This window comes from Miscanthus floridulus, chromosome 11 (genome assembly GCF_019320115.1).
Source record: "Miscanthus floridulus cultivar M001 chromosome 11, ASM1932011v1, whole genome shotgun sequence".
In the NCBI taxonomy this organism is placed as follows: Eukaryota; Viridiplantae; Streptophyta; class Magnoliopsida; order Poales; family Poaceae; genus Miscanthus; species Miscanthus floridulus.
The window spans coordinates 38,129,445-38,139,282 of record NC_089590.1 but is presented as its reverse complement, the minus strand read 5'-3'; positions in this window follow the sequence as shown (position 1 = coordinate 38,139,282).

Genomic DNA, 9,838 nt, shown 5'->3' with positions numbered 1-9,838 from the left:
AGCTTGAATTCCTACCAGAGCCATATATGATATTTATGATGAGTACAGGCCCGATCTTCCGAGAGGTAGCCGGTAAGTTCGATTTATGGAGATCTCGACGTTGGCGATCCGGCTTCAAATCAGACACGATTCGAACCCTGCAACCGTTACACCACTGCTCCGTTGGTTATCAACCAAGCACAACTTGATGGACCTCGCCAAGAAGGCTTTTCCTGCAAGCGAATCGAAGAGCACAAGCAAGAAGGTAAAACACGCAATCTGAAATTGCAAATATGAATGACGCGAATATGAATAGAGGGTTCAAGAACTCGGTTCCAAAGGACTAATCGACACAGTGGAGGAGATCAAGAACGGGGGCCCTGAATCACTGTAAAAGGATTTGTCACCACAGTTACAACGAACGATTCAGTTTCTCGATGGAAAACTAAACTCTAAACAAAACCCAATTGTATAGCAGCGGCGGCGGCTGTGTTTATAGTCTAAGACTCGACCTAGGGTTGGGGACGGCCAGGGGTTGGGCGCCCACAACTTGGGCTTAAGGCCCGACACGATACATGGCCAAGTTGGCCCAAATAGGTGACGCAGCACCTTGCCGTGGTCACACAGAATGATCCACGGACCTTCTGGAGCTGGGACCAGATCCAAAACGACGGCATCGTCGTCCCCTTTCCAACGCATCCAAGAACGGCCCGTTTCGATGTCGTATGAGGAAGTTATGACCAAAACAGTGACGACGTGTCTGCTGAATCCGAGGACGACGTGGCAGCTGAGTTGGAAACGAATTGCAACTTGGGGAAGACCATGGCGTCGGTGTGTCCAGCGTGGCGATGTCCTCATCATCCTCCCCTTCTCGAATTGGAGTCCTCCTCGACTCCATCTTGGCGATGTCCTCATTATCCCCTCCTTGTAGAATTGGAGTCGTCCTCGACTCCATCCCATCATCAGCGAACTCCTGCAAAAGGTTAGTGACAGCAGGCAATGCACCAGACATAAAAGGTTGACAAAACATAGTATAACATGGTGCATCAGGATTATCACATAACTCAGCAGTAGCAGGAGTTGTAGCAAGAAAAGCACCTCCTTTTAACTTAATCCCATTATTTTTAGCAATGTCTGTTGGAGGTTTATTTTTGATCTCATTAGCATGTTTAATAATATCCGTAGGAGACAAAGGCAGCAATGTAATTTTCTTGTCCTTATGTATGATAGTGTATGTATTAGTTCTACCATGGTGTAAGGCATCATTATCAAATTTCCATGGGCGACCTAACAAAATGGAACAAGCTTGCATAGGGACAACATCAAAATCAGCAGTATCATGATAAGAGCCTGTGAAAAAGCTAATGCGTGCTGATTTAGTTACCTTAGTCTTACCACTATTATTGAACCATTGAAGTTTATATGGATACGAATGTTGTCGTGTGGTCAAGCCAAGCTTGTCAACCAAATCTGAACTCACCAAGTTGTTGCAACTCCCGCTATCAATGATAGTGAGAACACGACAACCCTGCACAATGAGATACATGTGGAACAAATTGTGGCGTTGGATCTTCATCTCTTCTTCATGACCCACATGTGTACTCAACACACGCTGCACAAGAAGGCTAGGGTAGTCCGCGGCAGCAGCCACAGAGTCAATTGTGATGGCCTCCTTGTCATGATCGCCCTCGATGGGATCTGCATCAATGTTAGCAGCAAGGGCTAAATCATCTTCATCATCACTAGCACTTACATATCCATCCTCGGTAGCAATGAAAGCGCGATGACTGGGGCATTCCTTCATGACATGTCCCATGCCTTTGCATCGGTGGCAAATGATTTTAGAGCTGGACGAGGAGGAGCTAGTAGAAGCACCCGGAGTGCCACCTTTCTTCAGCTGTGGAAACTGCACATTAGACAATTTACTTACCCCAGAAGAAAATGGAGGTGTAGATGGCTGTGGTGCAACAGGAAGCTTGGGCGTCTCTGGCTCGGAACGCTGCTGAAAATTCCTCCCATTGTTAGACCTGAGAGGCTGGTGTTGTTTGCGTCCCTGTACTTCTCGTTCGGCCTTAATAGCAAGATGATACAATTGGGAAAAATTGCGCCATTCTTTGTAATCAAGTATGTTCTGTATATCATGGTTTAAACCACCAAAAAATCTAGCACTAGCATCATCATCATCTTCATTTATACCACAACGTGCTAAACCAATAAGCAATTCTTGATAGTATGCTTCTACTCCTTTATCACCTTGTTTTAAAGTTTGTAGTTTCAAACGTAAATCACGTTGGTAATAAGGAGGAACAAAACGAGATTTCATACGTTGCTTTAAAACATTCCAAGTTTGAGGCACAGCAGCAGCATTATTGGCATTGCAAAGATCACTCCACCAGAACAAAGCAAAATTAGTAAACTCACTGGTAGCAAGTCTAACTCTATGCTCAGCAGGAACATTATGAGAATCAAATTTTTGTTGAACAGCAAGCTCCCAATCTAAATATGCCTCTGGATCAACATTACCAGCAAAAGGTGGTAGACTAAATTTAATTTTAGCAAAAGGATCATTATTACCATGATTATTACCTGCCATACCACGACGATTGAAGTTGAGGCGGCGACGGGCACCACCGTCAGCATACGCATCTTCATCACCAGCATCTTCATCATCAGCACGATAAGGTGGAGGGCGTTGCTCAAGCTGTTCAATGCGGGTGACCAGATTGTTGACGTTGCGCGTCAGCTCGGTCATAAGATTACGTTGTTCAGTCATGAACGTTGCAAGCTCGCCCTTGGACACGCACTCATTAAAGTCCGTCGGAGTTCCTGCCATGGTTAGAAGATAGAAAAAGACAACACCAAAGTATTATCCCTATCAACTAAAAGGAAAAAAGTGGTGGTGATGGTGGTGAAAGTGGAATGCAAAATCACAAGCGGCTTACCACCGTCTTGCCTGTATTCTTACCAACGCCAAACAGGAGCAAAACCAAAGTGGCGAAGCAATCTGTTGTTGAGCGTGGGTAACAGTTGCAAGATGAATCTGTGCTGATAGAAGAATATGTGGAGCTATGGGTAGGCACACAATATGACAGCAAGGATTAGCAATTAACGAGTGTAGAGTAGCGATTGTTCAATCTGGATCCAAAGTACAAATCACAGTTGCTGGCTAAGACGTGTCGAGACGTAGCGCAACAAGGTGAAAACAAAGAACGATCGAAAGAACTCACAGAACAAGCAAATTGCCCGGATTTCTCCTTTTTACTGAATTTTTCCCGGATTTTTCCAAAAGGCACTGGTAGGAAACAAACTTTTTTTTTTACTATTTTTTTATACTTTTCTCTGAACAAGGATCACAAAAATTGGCACCTACAACTGAGGTGGGATGTGGTCTACAGAAATTCAGCACGTTCTTTGAAAAGCGTGCAAAAACTTTGACAATTTTTTTTCTATATTTTCCCGAATTTTTTTGGCAATTTTGATGAAACCAAACAGGGCGAAGCCGAGTTTGGGTCGGGTCCAAATGGTGTCAAGAAGCTGCACAAAAAATTTCAGATTTTTCTAATAAACGAGCGAAAAGTTATGCCTGTTTTACCGAAGGTATCTCAAGGTATGTTTTCCGGGAGGCACAACACGGCGGCGGCAGTTAGGGCAAAGCGTCCCTAAACTCTAACACCGATCACAGCAGTAGGTATTCGCCTGATGATGTAAGGAGGGCTGCGATGCAGGCAAAATAAGAGCGGCTGGCAACCTATCTAGGGTTTGCGCGGCGGCGAGAAGTTACACAAGGCGGCTAGCGGGGCAAGTCGAGTAATGTGGTGGCTTCGACTTGTTGTTTGGGAACGGTGGATGGGATAGCGGCGGAAAACAAAATCATAGCAACGGGCGATAGAACTACGACCACGAACACAATCCTATACCAGCAACAAGACTCGACCACGGACACAAACTCAACAACACGAATCTGAAACGAAATTGCAAAGGCACAAAGAGCGATAGGACAGCGGAAATTGAAATATTTTTGGGCTTTTTGTGGACTCTAGGTAATGAACAAATATAAATCTAAGGCAAACGAGATTATACCTCGCGGTAAACCTGAAATATCTGATACCAATTGATGAGTACAGGCCCGATCTTCCGAGAGGTAGCCGGTAAGTTCGATTTATGGAGATCTCGACGTTGGCGATCCGGCTTCAAATCAGACACGATTCGAACCCTGCAACCGTTACACCACTGCTCCATTGGTTATCAACCAAGCACAACTTGATGGACCTCGCCAAGAAGGCTTTTCCTGCAAGCGAATCGAAGAGCACAAGCAAGAAGGTAAAACACGCAATCTGAAATTGCAAATATGAATGACGCGAATATGAATAGAGGGTTCAAGAACTCGGTTCCAAAGGACTAATCGACACAGTGGAGGAGATCAAGAACGGGGGCCCTGAATCACTGTAAAAGGATTTGTCACCACAGTTACAACGAACGATTCAGTTTCTCGATGGAAAACTAAACTCTAAACAAAACCCAATTGTATAGCAGCGGCGGCGGCTGTGTTTATAGTCTAAGACTCGACCTAGGGTTGGGGACGGCCAGGGGTTGGGCGCCCACAACTTGGGCTTAAGGCCCGACACGATACATGGCCAAGTTGGCCCAAATAGGTGACGCAGCACCTTGCCGTGGTCACACAGAATGATCCACGGACCTTCTGGAGCTGGGACCAGATCCAAAATGACGACATCGTCGTCCCCTTTCCAACGCATCCAAGAATGGCCCGTTTCGATGTCGTATGAGGAAGTTATGACCAAAACAGTGACGACGTGTCTGCTGAATCCGAGGACGACGTGGCAGCTGAGTTGGAAACGAATTGCAACTTGGGGAAGACCATGGCGTCGGTGTGTCCAGCGTGGCGATGTCCTCATCAATTTAGATTAAGAAAACTTCCACATATATGCTGCTTGTTTTGCATTGGGTTTAGTCAAGCTTTGTTATCCTTATGAGAGGTTTGTCATGCTCTTAAAATCAAGATCACATACACACCACCCACATATGCACTATTCCTACACTAGGGGTAAGTGCAAAAACATGCTATTTCATCCAGATCCACCCAAAAATGTTTTACTCCTACACTGGGAGCAAACACCAAAAACATGTTCATAATATTATCCACCAAATAAATGCTCCAAGTTCTTGTTACTATCTCTCAAAAGTATTGTTGCAGAAAAGAAGCATGGGGCTATGCAAAAGTTATTCATAAAAAAGAAGAGGAAAAAAAGAAAGAGTTGAAAAAAGTGGACAAATGTCTGAGATATTTAAAATAATGGGTACTCAGATTCTCGCCTAAAAAGAAAAAAAGGAGAGAGATGGATAAGATAGCCCCTGTTCTCTTGCAAAGTTGTTTCCAAATTTCAAAAGAGAGATATGTTTTTAAGGAGCATAGTAGAATTAGGTTAGCCACCATATATATCCACCATATATCCACACACATGTACATCTTGATTTAATTGTATGACTCAACTTTCTTTGGATCTGAGGTTTGACTTTACAATACATGTATTGCAAGTATGCTTTTTATGCTATTTCCACTACTATGAGCTCTACATAAGCTTTAGTTGTAGGAAGAGCAAGGCATAATATCATCATTGCCTTTGGTAAGGATCCATAAATGCCACATATATTGAGAGACTCGAGAGTATCATACAATGGAAGCTCTGAGTTTTATTTTGAAAACCCATAAAAACTCTAGAATAATGGTTGAGCAAAGAACTTGAGACATAGTGCTTGACTTGATCGTTCTGTCTTTCAATTGCTCAAGACCCAAGTGAAGGCTAAGAAGTCCCATGGTTGAAGGTAATATGGGTAAGTTTGAAAGTTAGATCAGTTTATTCTAATTCGGAGGAGAATTCTTGTTTGAACACATATGTACTTTTGAGGAGTGAAAGCATCGACGCAACTCCTGATCCATTTTGCTGAGTTTAGCTTTGCTAAGGGACTAGCAAAGGTTGAGCTTGGGGGAGCTTGTTGATGGTAGTTAACAACCATTATAAACCATCAATAAAACATGTATAAGGGCATAAATATAATCACCAACAAAGGTCTAGGGGTTTAAACCAATGAATTCCACTAGTTTTGGTGAATCTGTGATTTCTGCTAGGTTTATTTAGAAAACTATCAAGGTGGACCTACATGTCAGAATTAACCATGCTTATCCATAGCGAAACAGACACCAGAAGGATCTAGAAGACACCAGAGGACACCGCGTCGAGGTAGACCATGAGTGACTGCTAGGTGGGGCCCAGGCCAGCTGGCCCCTGGGGCCCACATGTCAGCCCCCATTGCTATGTTGGTTCTCCACCGCCTCCTAAATTGCATCTACACCATTTATTCAAGTTGGTTTGATCCGAGGGCTCAGGATTGATGCTTCGGCCTATATATACCAGCCCCTACCACCCCATAGCATATATCCCCAGTCATCAAGTCATCTGAGAAGACAGAAACCCTAATCATCCTCAGAGCTTCACCATATTCTAGGGCATAGCTAGTTAGGCTAGGTCTAGAGGGGAGGAAGCATGTTTCGCTTGGATTCCTGATCTTATCAAGAGCGTGGTTTGGTATAATCTTTGTACCCCCTCTCTTTTGTATCTCCATTACTTTTATATGTTTGCTACAATTGTTATGACAACATTGGTATTCACAATATTCATGTTCTTAGTTATAATGTTCATTGTCTACTTTGATTATATACTTAGTATAGCTAGTTTATCATTATGTTTATGCATAAGTTTGTATAGCGCTCGCTCTGATGTACACAGGGTGAGTGGTAGACATTGTGTAAGCGTGGTGCTTATACGTTGTTTACCTATGAATACACCGTATATTTCGGGTCATGTGGTAGATCACGGATATGACACTCCTATTGAGTCCTTTGTAGTCCACTCCCTAAATATAGGTGCAAGTAGGGTCCAGTTATGAAGAAAGAACAAGCTCTGTTCTTAATCTTCCTTAGTAATATCCCTTATGTATAGATATAAAGATGACCTTAGCCATGACTACTAGGTGTAATTGCACTAATCAATGTATGCTTTGACTTGTAATTAAGAATGACTTAGGAATTATTCCTCTAATATTCTACTTAACCATGCTAATGTCATAGAAAGGAGTACTCTGAGTGATTTATCAGTGATCCGTACTTATCCTATACATAATTTATCCTATGACTTACCCTTGTTGTGAGTAGAATATTTGTTATCAATACATCCGGGTGATCCATCAATAGTAGACCTTCCCTATGCGCACATATAAATTTATCCTATGCGCACAGATAATTTATCCATCAGTGATCCGTACCATGCTAATGTCAGTGATCCATCAATAGTATAAGTTATCAATACATGTCCATACCAGACCTTCCTTGTGGTAAAAAAATATAAATAATGATACCTAGAATACTTCTGGGTGAAGTGCTACAATGGTATAATTATCTGTGCGCTTGCAGATCCCTTATATATATATTCTTCCTAGTCACATAAAATAATAAAGAACTGCTTAGTATTATTCTAGTAGTAATACTAAGTAGTACCAACAAGCATAAATGACATCATCACTAGGGATGACAACCTGGTAAGTAATGTTAAGAGATGTAGGCATATATTAGGTGACTACTAAAACAAGTGACAAGTTAATAAATACCAACAAGCATTTCTGGCGCCGTTGCCGAGGACTATATTCAACTCTGTTCTTAGTTGTGATGCTAAGGAATGTCAACAACCACGAAGTCTTGCTGATACTCACTCCCTGACATCTCTTGGAGCACATGATGTTGCCCAAAGGTGAACTAGTGTCTATGGGCACACTTCATGGAGCTACAGGTAGGTTATGCTCTCATGAAAATTTGGTGGATATGTATGAACATGTAGCACCAGAATCAAATAATACTGAAGCATTGGATCCATGCACTAAAAACATATTGTACACCACGTCAGGGACATCCTGGGCATCCTCAGTAGTCTAGTGGGTGAGACAACCATGGGTGGGTCACACGGCAGGCTTGTGTGGCATACCCTAAATAGAAGCATGTCTCGCTGGGGTCAGAGTAGGTGGTGTAGTGTTCTTCACGGGGCAGTCGGTGACCTTGTGGCCCGATTGGCCATAGCCAAAATAGGTGAAAGGCACGCTACCTGTAGCAGTGGGCACAATGGTCTTCCATGTGCTAGGGCTCTGAGTAGGGTGGCTCTGAGTGGGGCGGTGGTAGTTGGTAGTGTAGGTACCACCTCCATGGCTTGGAGTAGGTGCGGCTTCCTAGACGGCATGAGGGTGAGGCGGCAAGGGCACGTGAGCACGTGGCCTCTAAGATGCCAGGGCACAAGAGCTACTCTTTGGATAGACACTTCGTCTCCTTGTGAGGACGTCAGCCTCCAAACGATCCCTCTCCATTTCTAGGACCTTGTTGATCATCTCCTAGAGGGTGTGGTAGGTATGACCCGAGAGGGCCACCTTGAGGCATGTGTTTAGACCCTTCTTGAAGAAGTACATCTTCTTCTTCTCAGATTCTATCTCATCATGCGAGTGAAGTGGTTGGTGTGGGGGTATTAACCCCTATACCCTTACGGCTAAGCTTGGGCTGGCCCGGATCGATGGGTTCAGTCCACCCAAAAGGCGACGTGCGGCCCAGTTAACCTGATCGGAGTCCCGCACAAGGAATCAAGATGGATTTGGCGACCAAGCAGGATCCTGGTCGGTTAGAATAGGAATCCTTATCCGGCCACATATGGCAATTGTAACTGACTAGGATTAGTTTCCAGATCTGTAACCCTGCCCCCCGGACTATATAAGGTGGGCAGGGGACCCCTCTAAAAAACATCTCTCATTAACATACAGCAATACAGATCAGACGCAGGACGTAGGTATTATGCCTTCTTGGCGGCCAAACCTGGATAAAACCTCGTGTCTGTCTTGCGTCACCGTCTTGTTTGGGGCTTGCGCATCTGTCTGCCGATAATCTACTACCTTGGGCATACCCCTAGGTAGACTGCCGACCATATTTCGTCGACAGTGGCGTGCCAGGTAGGGGGTGTGCGTACTGCTCTCCAAGCAAACAAGATGGTCATCATCTCCGGCTCCATGGCTACGCCCAACGGCCTCACGTTCACCGTCGGCCAGATCACTTGGACCACCGGCCCTGGCGTCTCCATCGCCATGACCGCGGAGGAGGCGTGGATTCAACCCGTGCCGACGGCTACTTCACCTGCATCGGCTACAGCTCCGACCACGGTGAACATGGCTCCGACCACGGTGAACACGGCTCCGACCATGACGAACACGGCTCCGACCACGATGGATCTGGCTCCGACCATGGTACATCTGGCTCCGACCACGCCCACAGCCACGCCGACAACCCGTCATCCGTTTCCCCGCTACAGAGGAAAGTAGATCGACGACACCAACCTGCATGACTCCATCGATCGGGTCGGCATCAAACTCGCTGAAACCCTAGCTCTGGTAAGTACGATTCAAAGCCAACCTAATGAGCAGGTAACAGCTCTCCACAACAGATCTATCCGACCAGCTCGGGCCAGTCATCCTGCATGGTCGGGAATAGATCTTGTGGTCGTATCTACTCCTGAGGGGCGCTCCGCTCGTCGCCAGCCAGCCTTCGCGACGGGTCTCCGACTCTGCGAGTACGAAGTCCCGACGGAGAACCACCAGGTCTAGCCCTACGGCCTACGAAATGCTGCCTCCAGCTACGCGTACAACCTATGTCCTATCCACCGATCTCAGCCAAAGCCATGCAACATCGTCAACATGGTCCGGATTGAAGATTATCAAGAAGGATCCGTCCACACAGTCCGAGAGGGTGACTCTAGCTCCT